General features: G+C 37.9%; 1 protein-coding gene across 1 annotated transcript in view; it reads left to right on the forward strand.

Annotated features, from left to right (window-relative positions):
- The first annotated feature begins 10,476 nt into the window (after nucleotides 1–10,476).
- Nucleotides 10,477–13,710, forward strand: part of Nse4 (Non-SMC element 4) — a 72,278-nt gene continuing 69,044 nt past the window's right edge. Inside the window, exon 1 of the mRNA XM_068362920.1 lies at nucleotides 10,477–10,607. The gene's annotated coding sequence lies outside the window, so the exon portion shown is untranslated. The remainder of the gene's footprint in view (nucleotides 10,608–13,710) is intronic.

Below are 13,710 nucleotides of genomic sequence, written 5' to 3' on the forward strand. Positions count from 1 at the left end.
GTGGAGCATAAATAAAATGATGTGTGTGTGTGTATCATTGTCTAATTTTCTTTTCAATCTCACTAAAATTTGTAAATCAAATCGCCTGAAATTACATATAAAAATCAGACTATACATCAGTTTTGTGAGATCGGTGTTACTCTATGGACATGCGTCATGGTATGACAATGAAACAATCTCCAATAGATTTAGAAGATTTTTTTAGAACAAATCCCTCAGAAGGATATTGGGAGTTGAATGGCAGGACAGGATTAGAAATGAAACCATAAGAGAGATCACTCGAGTGCCAAATGTGGATGAGATTATGATGAGGGGTAGATGGAGATGGTTTGGGCATGCTCTTCGCACTACCCAATAGAGATTAGTTCACCAAACGTTCAGCTGGGCTCCACAAGGCACTAGAAGAGTTGGAAGGCCTAGACCTACATGACTAAGGACTATGAAGCGCGAAGTAGATGATGAATGGAGAAGTATTGAATTAAAAGCTCAAGATACAGACGACTGGCGAAATCTAACCGAGGCCCTTTGCGTCAATAAGTGTAGGAGGAGATGATGATTATGGTGTGTGTGTGTGTGTGTTTGTCATGTATATAAGTGCGTATTCATTTTTTTTTTCATCTTCATATCGTGCTACTCTTTGTTAAAATAATGTTTTACATCCATTGCATGTTTGCCTCTAATCATTTTTAGCTAGATAATGGCTCATGCTGAGTGGCGTTACAATAATGTCGCAATGATAACATTTAATCTCTCAATGGGAAATGAATGCTGACGGTAGATTTTCTTTATCGAAATAACGCCTAAAAATAGGTAGGAAAAGCATCAGAATATTCTTATTTTTATCATCATGTAAGCATTTCCATAGCTGTACAAGCAAACAAACAAACAACAACAGCAACAACAATAATGATAATAATAATAATAATAATAATAATAATAATAATAATAATAATAATAATGATAATAATAATAATAATAAAATACATTTTGGATCTGCCCACCATACAGAACACGTTCCCAATTTCAGCCACATCAAACACCTACACAAACCAGTTAACCGCCCATCTGCAGCACACTAAACCACTTAATGCTGGAATCACACTATAGTCAATTTTTTTAGCGAGGCAGATTTGCACCGACTCGCAGCGGTGCCTTTTTAGCTCGGAAAAGTTTCCTGATCGCTGATTGGTTGGACGAGAAAATTCTAACCAATCAGCGATCAGGAAACTTTTCTGAGCTAAAAGGGCACCGCTGTGAGTCTGTGCAAATCTGCCTCGATAAAAGAAATGGACTACGTATAGTCATTTCTCGTCCGAAGTTTTCGCCAACCTGCAGCCGATGATAGCGAGCTTAAATTAAGTGCTGTAGCATCACAATACGTTCTCACGGTTCGAGGAGCAAATTGGAAAAAAAGTGTAAAGAAGACCGAACATCATCATGGAGCCCAGAAATTTCCTGTTGCAGTAATATGTATTATCGGTATATTATGTGGATTGAAGAATAAAATTCTTCAGCTACCACATTTTTTATTTTCTCTTGAGGCTTGCTGGACTCAAGGTTGCCAAGCAACAGCACGTCTTATCTGCAGCAGCCATCTTGTTTGTTTGCATCCAAAGTCACGCTCGCGGTTTGCGTTCGCTGTTTCCCGTCTAGTTGGGAAGCCAATATCTCGAGAACCCTGATCTCGAGCATAAAGCTCTCGTGTTTTCCATTTCGGGCAGCAACGACTTGCTGCCTGGTGTGATTCCAGCTAATGCAGTGGTTCCCAAACTATCTTACCTGACGCCCCCTTTTTGCTTCCAGTAGACCCGTACGCCCCCACTCCTCTCTTTTTTTTTTTATATGAAATGATTCTTACATTTATTTCTTAGCATTGTACAGGAAAACAGATTTCTGTTTGTATTGCATTTTGATAATGAAAGCCACCCAAACAAATAATAGTACATTCCAGTAACTAAAACCGAAACATTTGGTCCAAAGTGAGCGGAAAAAAGTTTGAACATTAGCAAATTGGCAAAATTGAGTTGCAATTTTAAGAATAGATAATTTGAAAACATGGCATATAACATTTGGAAGTACTTATGAGACTAAGGCACAATTTATGGTCAAATTTAGTGAGATGGATGCATGTATGTAATGACAGATATTTGTTCTTTTAATGATTTTATTATTCTATTAAACAAGTAATTTCGAGCAGATGACTTCACGCCCCCCTTGTATCGTCCTCACGCCCCCCAGTTTGGGAACCACTGAGCTAATGAGAAGGAACAGCGGCTAATGTCTGATCTCCTTGATGAGGGGCAATAACAGTAGGCTATTTTGTGGAATGATCTTCCTAATTTGGTAGTTGAATCTGTAGAACTTCAAAAGTTCAAACTTGCAATTAATGTTTTTATATTGAACACGCTGACATAAGTTTTTTTTATATTTTATATATAAAAGGTCTGTTTTAATGTATTTTTTTTATATATTTTATTTTAAATGTTCATTACTTCTCTTGTAGTTTATTTATTTCCTTTCCTAATTGGACTACTTTCCTGTTGGAGCCCTCTGGCTTATAGCATCCTACTTTTCCTAGGGTTGTAGCCTAGCTAATAATAATAATAATAATAATAATAATAATAATAATAATAACAGAATGAGTTTCAGTGTCCGTTGGAATCATTTAAAAGTAAACTAATGAAATTCAATGAGAATAAGATCAAAGAAATTGTGACAACAGCAAAAGTTAAATTATCAAAATAACTCAAGAAAGTGATAAACTACTTCATATATATTACAGGGGCTCATCGAGTGACTCAATCTTTGCACCATTCACTGTTACAAACAGCGAAAACTTCTGTGTTTGCTATGTGTTACAGTACCGTAAATGGTTTTGTGTTACGGAAACCGTTAAGAATAATTGTCTTCTATACAGAACCCGTAAACACCTTTTGTGTTACGGAAACAATGAACAGCTTTCTATGTTCCAGAAACCGTAAACAGTTCTCTGTAGGTTTACTAAAAACCACAAGATCCTTTCTGTGCAATGGTAAAATACTGAAAATTATATTCTGAATATGATAGAATTTATTTACCTGCATAGAGGTAATTTGAGCCGATTACGTCAAGGACTAAAATATAGGATTTTAGTCTATGGTATATACGCTCTTTGACATCAACTGATTCTATAGACTAAACTACTCAAGATTTCACAACTGCTTGCGTCAAGGACTAGAATATAGTTGTTCATAATATCTAGGATTTTAGTCTATAGTATATACGCTCTTTGACATCACCAGCTGATTCTATAGACTAAACTATTCAAGATTTCACAACAGCTCGCTATCCTTGCCTAGGTTGGTTGGTAGATTCCAGAAATCCACACTAGACCTATTGTTCTTTCCTACGCCTTTGTTCACATCTCCCCAGACTTATGGGTATCTTTTGGGACTTGATTCTGTTCTGGCATAAGGTCCGAAGCGTCCGCTTAATCTGAACCATTCACCATGAAAGAGTAAGTCGTTGGAACCTCAGTTTCCTGGGGCCGAGTTCGATTCCCTGGCCGACGAGAAGCTATTATCCTGATGTTAATTTACCTTAGGTCTCTGATCTCGAGGCAGAGATAATCCGATATTCAGAGGTATTTGTGGCTTATATGAATATATATGCAAACATATAAATGTGCAAAATGATCATATATATATATATATATATATATATATATATATATATATATATATATATATATATGTGTGTGTGTGTGTGTGTGTGTGTGTGTGTGTGTGTGTATTTCCGTGGTTGTCATCCATACTCCATTAGCAAAAGGAACTGATATCAACCATGCTGGGTGTATGGAAGGGAGAGGAGTCACGACCGTAGACAATTTTCTATAAATATCCGTTGTATCTTCTGTTCATCTAAGACTCGAAATAGATGCCGTTTGGCTGTTCACCTGTAGTGAGCCACAACAATAAGTGCACCTGTTTTTAGTCCACTGCAGGACAAAGGCCTCAGACATGTTCATGTTTGGGGTTTGGCCAGTTTCATCACCACGCTGGTCACTGCGGATTGGTGATGGTAAGAGATTTTAATCTAATCGCTCATAGCAAACCAACCAAGTATGGGTATCCCTGAATTGTACAGTTTTGTTAATCATGACGATACACAAACTATATTCCAGGTAGAACGGGTGGGTCTAGCAACCTTATCCTCAAAAGAACACCCTTTGGAGCCACTTATTCAGGGAGGAAAAGGCGTCCAGTGGAGAAGCAAACTTCGCAACCACCTAGGGGCTAGACGCACCGTCAAAAAGCCCCTGTCCGGAGAGAAGCTCCGGACAATCTAAAGAAAAAGAAAGTAGAGAAGTAAATCCAATTTCCAATTTAATATTTCACTACCTGGGCTTACTGTATTCCTGGCCATAACAGCCGACCTTTCCACAAGACGCCTGAAGCTGTTTTTCATCCTATCTGATTAAACTTTCCCCAAATGAGGTAGGAATGCGCCCACCCCTCATTATCACCTCTTAGGAAAACTTACTGTTAGACCTAGGCCTTTCGCCATCCTCGTAGCTCGGAGTAAGGTATTTTCGTCCAAATTTATTAGGGTGTGGTATTTTCTTCATTTCACGGGGTATAGCATCTTCTCCACGTCCCAGAGTATGGAATTTTCTTCATCATTTCTTAAAGTAAGGTATTTTCTGCATCGTTTCTTGGAGTGTGGTATTTTCATTTCACATAGTATAGCATTTTCTTCAATGTTTTAATAAACGAAGAAAGAAAGAAAGGAAAATGAAATCCTTCGAGACGAACTAAAACGTAGGTGGGAAGCAGGAGAGGCTAATATCAAAATGCATCGAGGGAAAATTATATCGGTTCAAAACGATGAAGTAAACTGACTGAATAACACAAAACAAGAACACGCGACATAAAAAAAAAAAAGAGTTCAAATGACAAAGGGAAGATCGTGATTAAACTAATAAATATACAAGGACTTACAAATATCAAAACACAGGAATTATTAGAAATAAGAGAGGAAATCCTTTCCTTTGTATCACAGAGACACAGCTTAGGTACATGTCTGTAAATATCCCAGAGAAATTCAGCTATATAGATAAGCACAGAGATGAAAAAGATAAAAAATGATGGGGGGGATACTGCTCGCATAGGCCTACCATCATGGAAAGCATATTGCAGTAGAGGAGATCGCTACTAAAAATCCAGACATAATGATATCAAACATCGTTGTAAGGGGACTGCATTTTAAGCCCTATATTGCTTGCCTATACTAATTTTTTTTTAATGAGGCGCATTTGCACAGACTCTCAGCGGTGCCCTTTTAGCTCGGAAAAAGTTTAGTTCTACCTTATTGGTTACAATTATCTTGTCCAACCAATCAGCGAGCAGGAAACGTTTCCGAGCTAAAATGGCACCCCTGCGAGTCGGTGCCAATCTGCCTCGCTAAACAGAATTGACTATAGCACCATGTGACTACCAAAAAACAAATGAAATCATCAAAGATCTGGAAGAACAATTAGCAGATGAAGATATTGATTCAAACTACTTGTTTTTTGGGAGATTTTAATGCCCACCTTTGATTCCTAGGTCCAAAGAGGAGAAACAGGGAAGGTAGGCCTAACCGTGTGCTTGAAATGATTATGAACTTTAAGCTTGTAATCTTGAACTGTGAGCCGAAATGAGAGGGAGAAATCACGTGGTGTGGTAGAGGTTTAAAGAGTGCAATTGACTCCATCTTAGCCAGCCCAAGCATGCACCAAAAAATAAATTATATAAAAATAGATGAAAGTAAGGAAGACTGATTTATCTTACCATAATCTAATAGCGGCAGTATTTGAATTCAAGAAACACAGTGATGAAGAGGAAGAAAATAGTGAAAATAAGCGCTAGTACTACACTACCAATAGATAAAAAAAAAAAAAGTTGAAAACTTACGGAGAGGCTATAAGAAATAATAATAGCAGAAGAAAAAGTAGAAACAGTTGGGAATGTAAATCAGATTATAAAAATGAAGCAAACGTGATGTTAAGAAGAGAAACAAAGACCACTTTAAATCAGAACCTTGGTGAAACCAAAACATGATTTAATCAAGAGATAAGGAAAGCAACCAGCACAAGAAAGATGTTCAACAGAAAGAAAAGAAATGAAAACTACCCTGACCTCAGGGAGGAATACAACAGAAAATACATCGAAGCAAAGGAAGCAGCACAAAAGTTGGTTTACAAAGCTATGCCAACTTTTGAAGTGAATATGAAAAGGGAAATAAGTGAAGAAAATGCCACTGGAAGGCATGGAAGCACGTCGATAAAGACAGGGAGGCAAAAGAAAACTAAATAAGCAAGTAACAGTTTACGACGAACATGAAAATGCCCTAGAAAAGAAAGGCCGGAGAGAGATCTTCGAAAAATTACTGGAAGGGTATCTACCAAAAACAAAGGAAAGGTTATCTACCAAAAACATAGACAAGGGTATCTACCAAAAACATAGAAAAGGTTATCTACCAAAAACATAGAAAAGGGTATCTACCAAAAACATAGAAAAGGGTATCTACCAAAAACATAGAAAAGGGTATCTACCAAAAACATAGAAATGGGTATCTACCAAAAACATAGGAAAGGTTATCTACCAAAAACATAGAAAAGGGTATCTACCAAAAACATAGAAAAGGTTATCTACCAAAAACATAGAAAAGGGTATCTACCAAAAACATAGAAAAGGTTATCTACCAAAAACATAGGAAAGGTTATCTACCAAAAACATAGAAAAGGTTATCTACCAAAAACATAGAAAAGGGTATCTACCAAAAACATAGAAAAGGGTATCTACCAAAAACATAGAAAAGGGTATCTACCAAAAACATAGAAAAGGGTATCTACCAAAAACATAGAAAAGGTTATCTACCAAAAACATAGAAAAGGGTATCTACCAAAAACATAGAAAAGGTTATCTACCAAAAACATAGAAAAGGGTATCTACCAAAAACATAGAAAAGGTTATCTACCAAAAACACAGAAAAGGGTATCTACCAAAAACATAGAAAAGGTTATCTACCAAAAACACAGAAAAGGGTATCTACCAAAAACATAGAAAAGGTTATCTACCAAAAACACAGAAAAGGGTATCTACCAAAAACATAGAAAAGGTTATCTACCAAAAACATAGAAAAGGGTATCTACCAAAAACATAGAAAAGGTTATCTACCAAAAACATAGAAAAGGGTATCTACCAAAAACATAGAAAAGGGTATCTACCAAAAACATAGAAAAGGTTATCTACCAAAAACATAGAAAAGGTTATCTACCAAAAACATAGAAAAGGTTATCTACCAAAAACATAGAAAAGGGTATCTACCAAAAACATAGAAAAGGTTATCTACCAAAAACATAGGAAAGGTTATCTACCAAAAACATAGAAAAGGGTATCTACCAAAAACATAGAAAAGGTTATCTACCAAAAACATAGACAAGGGTATCTACTAAAAACATAGAAAAGGGTATCTACCAAAAAACATAGAAAAGGGTATCTACTAAAAACATAGAAAAGGGTATCTACCAAAAACATAGAAATGGGTATCTACCAAAAACATAGAAAAGGGTATCTACCAAAAACATAGACAAGGGTATCTACTAAAAACATAGAAAAGGGTATCTACCAAAAACATAGAAAAGGGTATCTACCAAAAACATAGAAAAGGGTATCTACCAAAAACATAGAAAAGGGTATCTACTAAAAACATAGAAAAGGGTATCTACCAAAAACATAGAAAAGGGTATCTACTAAAAACATAGAAAAGGGTATCTACCAAAAACATAGAAAAGGGTATCTACCAAAAACATAGAAAAGGGTATCTACCAAAAACATAGAAAAGGGTATCTACCAAAAACATAGAAACGATATGGAAGTCACGTGGAATAAAAATGAGAGAGAACAATACGAAGAAAAGTATAAAAAGAAAAAAAAAAAACAAGAACAAAAACAAAACGAGCTACAACTATACCCCTAGGTGCCTGTCGAAGAGGATTTATAGCAAAAATAGGTACTATGGAAAACTGGGAAATAAATGACAAAGATATTGAAAATCAGATACAGAAAATGACCTTCGATCAAAGGGATTAAGCTTGGATGAAGTGTGGGACAGAGGTAGATGGAGAACGCTGGCCAGAAACATCGACCCCACATAGAAGTGGGAAAAGATGCAGGCAGAGAAGAAGATAAAGAAAATGAAAACAAGAAAAGCATCAGGACCAGGCGGGTTGAAAGTAGATATGTATAAATAAGTTATCAAAAGTAAAGGATTTTTTTTAAATAGTTACAGATTGCTATAGAAAAGCACTCAAAAACAGGGACAAGAAAACAAGTGCAACTGGACAAAATCAAACACGAAGCTGTTACCAAAGGGGCCAAAGACCAAAAGTTAGTGGATTCAGACCAATAGCACTCCTGAATGTATCTTATAAGATCATGATGGGAATACTTAAAACTAAAATAGAAATGAAGGACAACTTCTGGATACCCAAACAGGATTCATTAAAGGCATACGCAGGGCCAATAATATTTTCATGTAATACATTATTGAAAAATCCTACCGTCAAAGTCAACATTTATACGTCATCTCAGTGGACTTCAGCATAGCATTCGAATACCACCTAGGGGCTAGACACACCGTCAAAAAGCCCCTGTCCGGAGAGAAGCTCCGGGCAATCTAAAGAAGAAGACAGCATAAAAAGAGACAGACTGATAGAAACCATGAAATCGTTCAAAGTGCATCCAGAAATAATAAATTTTGTAGCCAACATTTATACAAATGACGAAACATCTATATGCAAATAACGGAACTGTAGGAAAAATCAAGATCTCAAGCGTAATAAGACAAGGCTGTAATGAATCCACCCTACTCTTCCTGCTCATAACTTACAGCATTATCACATATCTTGAACTGAACACAAGAGATTTTAGAAATTTGATGTGCAGGATCGTTGCAATATTCCTTGCATGTGATGGACTTCAAATCGCACACACCATAAAAGATACAATAATAGCAATAAAGGCACTAACTTATATATCCAGCGATTGTGGACTAGAAATAAAAATAAAAACGGAACAGACTCGCAAATAACGATGAATTCGGACAACAAAGAATTGAAGGTATTAGTGGTTACCCCAATTATATGTTTAGGAACAAAAATATCAAGCAAAAGAAACTGTTTCCAGGAACCTAAAGAAGAAATATTTAATAAAGCTTATGAATTTATCAACCAGACAGCCTCCATCTCTGCTAGAAGTTGCAATAGATTGATGATATGAAAAGTTTTTTTTGAAAGGGGTGACGCTCCCAAGCCTCCTTCACTCAGCACAGGCAATGCACATAAGTAAAGAAGAAATAAATAAACTACAAATAATAGAAAGCAAAACGTACAGAATGATATTAAGAGCCCCAAAGTATACGCCAATAAAAGCCTTGAGAGCAGAAGTCGAATCCTCCTGTTACTACACCAGAGATGTCAAAACGAAGCTAAGCTATGTGTAATATATAACGAAGAACAGCGGAAACATACTGGTGAAAGAAATCTTTTTCGATGTGTTTGAACAAAACAAATTGAATGGGCAGAAAACTATTAAAGGCCGTCTACAAGTTATGAATTTAAACCTCCATGGCCTTCTGAATGCAAAGGATCTCGATAGAAAAATAAAAACATTGGACAAAAAATATGGGAAGATGAAATAAAGAAAGGAAAACACGTTGCAACTATACTACAGATGGAAACCACAAATAAAGGAAGAAGAAAACGTATATTAACTGACAGGATTCAGCCATACTTTTTAGATCTACAGTGGAGGAAGAAATTTGAAAATGTGGGATACGAGATGCAAGCTATGTGAGAAGGAGGAAGAAAGGCTGATACACTTTATACCAGATTGGGGAAAGAAAAAGACTTGATAGAATAAGAAACGAGAACATTGTACTTTATAAATGAGACCATGCCCTGAAAATAAAGAAAGCATAATGAAAATACTACTACTTTTTTAATTAGAAAATTATGAAAATATATTTGAACGTCGGAGAATCATTCACAAACTTTGGAAAGCCAGAAAAGAAATGCGAGACAAACTCTAAACTAAACTAAAGCAAAGGGAGAGAAAGTGTAAAATAAAGAAAGGAAGAAATTAAAGAAGAGTTGCTTTATGATAATACATTTGCTTTAGTGAATTTTTTTTTTAGAGCAAGAACTAATACGTTAAAACTAAATATTGTAAATAGACACAATGGGGGGAATGTAAACTGTAATTTTTGTGAAAATGAGGAGGAAGATTTGATACATTTTGTTGTTATTTTGCCAGGAATATAGAAAAGAAAGGAATAAAGTAATTGACCTACAACAACCATACGAGGAAGACCCAAAGAGAATAGTAGGATTATTTTTATTTAGGGAAACAGATATAGAAAAGAAAAAAGAAGTATTAAACCTGATGTGGAGGAAAAGACATAACAGAATAAGATAAACTTTGGAGGCGCCGTTGCAAAGGATACGATATACCGGAACTGAACGTGAATCTGAACGTATTTCAAGTTTCAGTAAAAGCCAAAAGTTCTTCACAAAGTTTACAAAGGTAAGAATACTAGAAATCACCAAAAATAGGCACCCAGGTGTATTAGACACATTTTTGAACTCAGAAATATTCATAAACATGTAGTGTTGTATTGGTACGGCAAATCTTGATCCAGGAAAGGATATTAATAAACAACAAAAGAAGTTATGTTCAGCTTCAGATCAAGCTTAATTACAATAATAAGAATAAGCTTAGAAGCTTTGCACCTATCCATAATACTTATTTTGTGGAGTCAGCAATTACGGGGTGTATGTATGAAAGCGGCCACCTGTATGTATTATTATGACTAACTTAGAATACGGCAGTGTAAGGGGGGGGGGGGGGGTGTCCGCAGGGGGCAGTTACACCCCCCCCCTTAGGTATGTAGGTAAGGGCACAACTTGTAGGTTAGGTTAGGGGTGAAAGTTTGTTAGTTGATGTCCATTTAATGAATGCGCGAGGAACTGGCCGCTGTTATACAAAGGCTCCTTTCATATATAACGAAACCTAGGACTTCCCTCTTTTAAGTGATAGTACTTAAATTTGATAACTTGCAAGCAGAACTATTGTATAGAATTACCATATGAGCCTTTTTATAACGACGAACTAGACATCCCTCGAGCACAGTACACCACCTAATCTAAACTTCCCTACCTAACCTAACCTGTGAGCCGTGTCCTTAGCTACCTGCCTAACGGACTCCCAGCCGATCCCGTTACAATTCCATCCTCTTAGCGATAGGGTTAAAAACAACTGAGTTACGGGTCATAACTGTCATCACACATACACTTCTAGGAATAATAACAGCGGGGTGTATGTATGATAGCGGCCACCTGTATGTATCATTATGGCTAACTTAGAATACAACAGTGTAAGGGGGTGTAAAGTTTTACTGTATTACAGATTCTCATTTCGAACAGAAAATATATGTTTTCCTGTAGTAAATAACATGATTTGACCTTAATTTCTACCGCAAACAAACAGAAGAACCACGATACATAAAAAGGTACAAAAGGGTACAGAACCTAACAAACCCACCTAACCTAACCTAGAAGTTCCCAGGTCACAACCCCTAGCCGGGGCCAAGCCCCCAGACCCCCTTCCCAGGTCACAACCCCTTGCCCCGGACCCCCTTCCCAGGTCACGACCCCTATCCAAGGTTCTACCTGCAAATATATAAAAATAAAGGAATCAATGACTCACTTTTATGACCACGACAACGAAACTTGTGAGTCACCAGGGTGTTGTGACTGTGACTTCTTGACTTCTGTATATCCAAGTCGCCGTTTCTTCTTTGTCTTAGCTTAGTACTGCACTTGGGACACTGTAAATGTTGGGCTATTATATTATGAGATTTAAGAAAATTATCAACATTGGAATTCACCGAAATGCTTTCAAGTATGGATTACTGCAGACATTACAAGTTTCTAAAACTGCCATCGTAAAATATGCAAAAAGACGTCACTTGAACTAACAAAGGCCTAACTTGGACAAAGGTTTCCGCGGAAAAGGGTTTGTTGGAAGGTGGGGGTTGGGAAATATTAACCCCCCTGTGCAAACTTTCCATACGTAAGGGTTCGTGATTGGTTAACGGAAAAACAACTGAATCTAAAGCGTAAACGTGAATGAACCAGAATGGGAAACTTGTCCAGAGCAAGTATTTTTGTGAAATCTGTGTGTGACAAGGTAATAACAAAATGTATAAAAGTAATATAGCAAGATAAAATGGAGTGTGTGATAAATAATTTTTCAATATTAAACTTACCCGATAATCATGTAGCTGTCAACTCCGTTGCCCGACAGAATTCTATGGAGGGATACGCCAGCTATCACAATACTAAAAGGGGGTGTACTTACCAGCGCCACCTGTGGCCAGGTACTCAAGTACTTCTTGTTGACACCTCCTCAATTATTCCTCTGTCGTGCTTCCGGCAAGACGTTCTGGGATATGCTTATGATCTTCGAGTTTGTTCACGGCTAATTGGTGAAGTATTCTCTCAGATTTCGGCTGTCGCTTTACTGGAAACCTTCTTATATTAGCTAGATAGCTTTTATATAGTCCTGATATACGGTTAACGATCTTTTGCTTGATTTTGGAAACCCCTTTGGCTAACTCTTTGGATTCAAGATGTCTGACATTTCGCAAGCCCCCTCCCATAGACGATGTAGGTCTTGCAATAGGCGTATTCCGAAGGCCTCGGTAGATCCTCACACCGCTTGTTCTGACTGTAGGGACAGACCCTGTCAGTTAGAAAATCGATGTGAGGAATGCGCCGGTCTTTCGGAACTGGAGTCTTTTAAAATATTCAACTAAGTTAGAGAGAGGTAGAGTTAGGAGGAGTTCTTCTCACTCTTCACTGTTTTCCTCACCTCATGATCCCCTACCTTTTCCTACCCCTGTAGTGGCTACCCCCGAACCTACTGTTTGCCCTCCGCCTGATATGTCTGTTGTTTTGCGTGCTATTCAGGCCTTAGGCGATAAAGTAGAGTCAGTGGTAAGTGACCATAAGTCTCTGATGGCCGAAGTTAAGGAACTTAAGGTCAAGAGTGCAGTGGGTGGAATTAGTGCCAGTGCTGTGACGAGTGCTAGTGTCAGTGCAGTGCCAAGTGCTAGTGTCAGTGCCAGTGTGGTGCGTGAGGATACTTCTGTGCGAGCCAGTCGTCCTCCCAGTCCGGGACCTCTTGCAAGCTCCCAAGCCCAGGGGAGAAGCAATGTCGAAGGGCATAAGGGTTCGGCAGGCCTTGTTAGGCGCACAGAAGTATCCTCGGTGGTTGCGGGCGTGTCTTCCAAAGACCGTCACTCCCACCTGCAGACGATTGAGCCCGTCTTGTTCTCGTCCGCTGATCATCTGTCAGGGAAGAAACGTTGGTCTCAGGTCTCGAGACCACTTAAACGCAGAGTCCAGTCCGCGAGTGCTCAGCCAGGTTGCAGTCATTGGCTCAGCTCTGACTCGCCGCAGTCATCTGTCGACTGCACTCCGCCCAAGAGGAGTAAGGTTCTGCCACAACAGAGCTCGACTGTTAAGGCTTTACCTCAGCCTACTGTAGTTTCTGCCGACCCTAAGTGGACTCTACTACAGTCCATGCAAGCACAGCTTTCGGACTTGATGCGTGAGTGTCGGGC

The sequence above is a fragment of the Palaemon carinicauda genome, chromosome 39 (genome assembly GCF_036898095.1).
Source record: "Palaemon carinicauda isolate YSFRI2023 chromosome 39, ASM3689809v2, whole genome shotgun sequence".
Classification (NCBI taxonomy): Eukaryota; Metazoa; Arthropoda; class Malacostraca; order Decapoda; family Palaemonidae; genus Palaemon; species Palaemon carinicauda.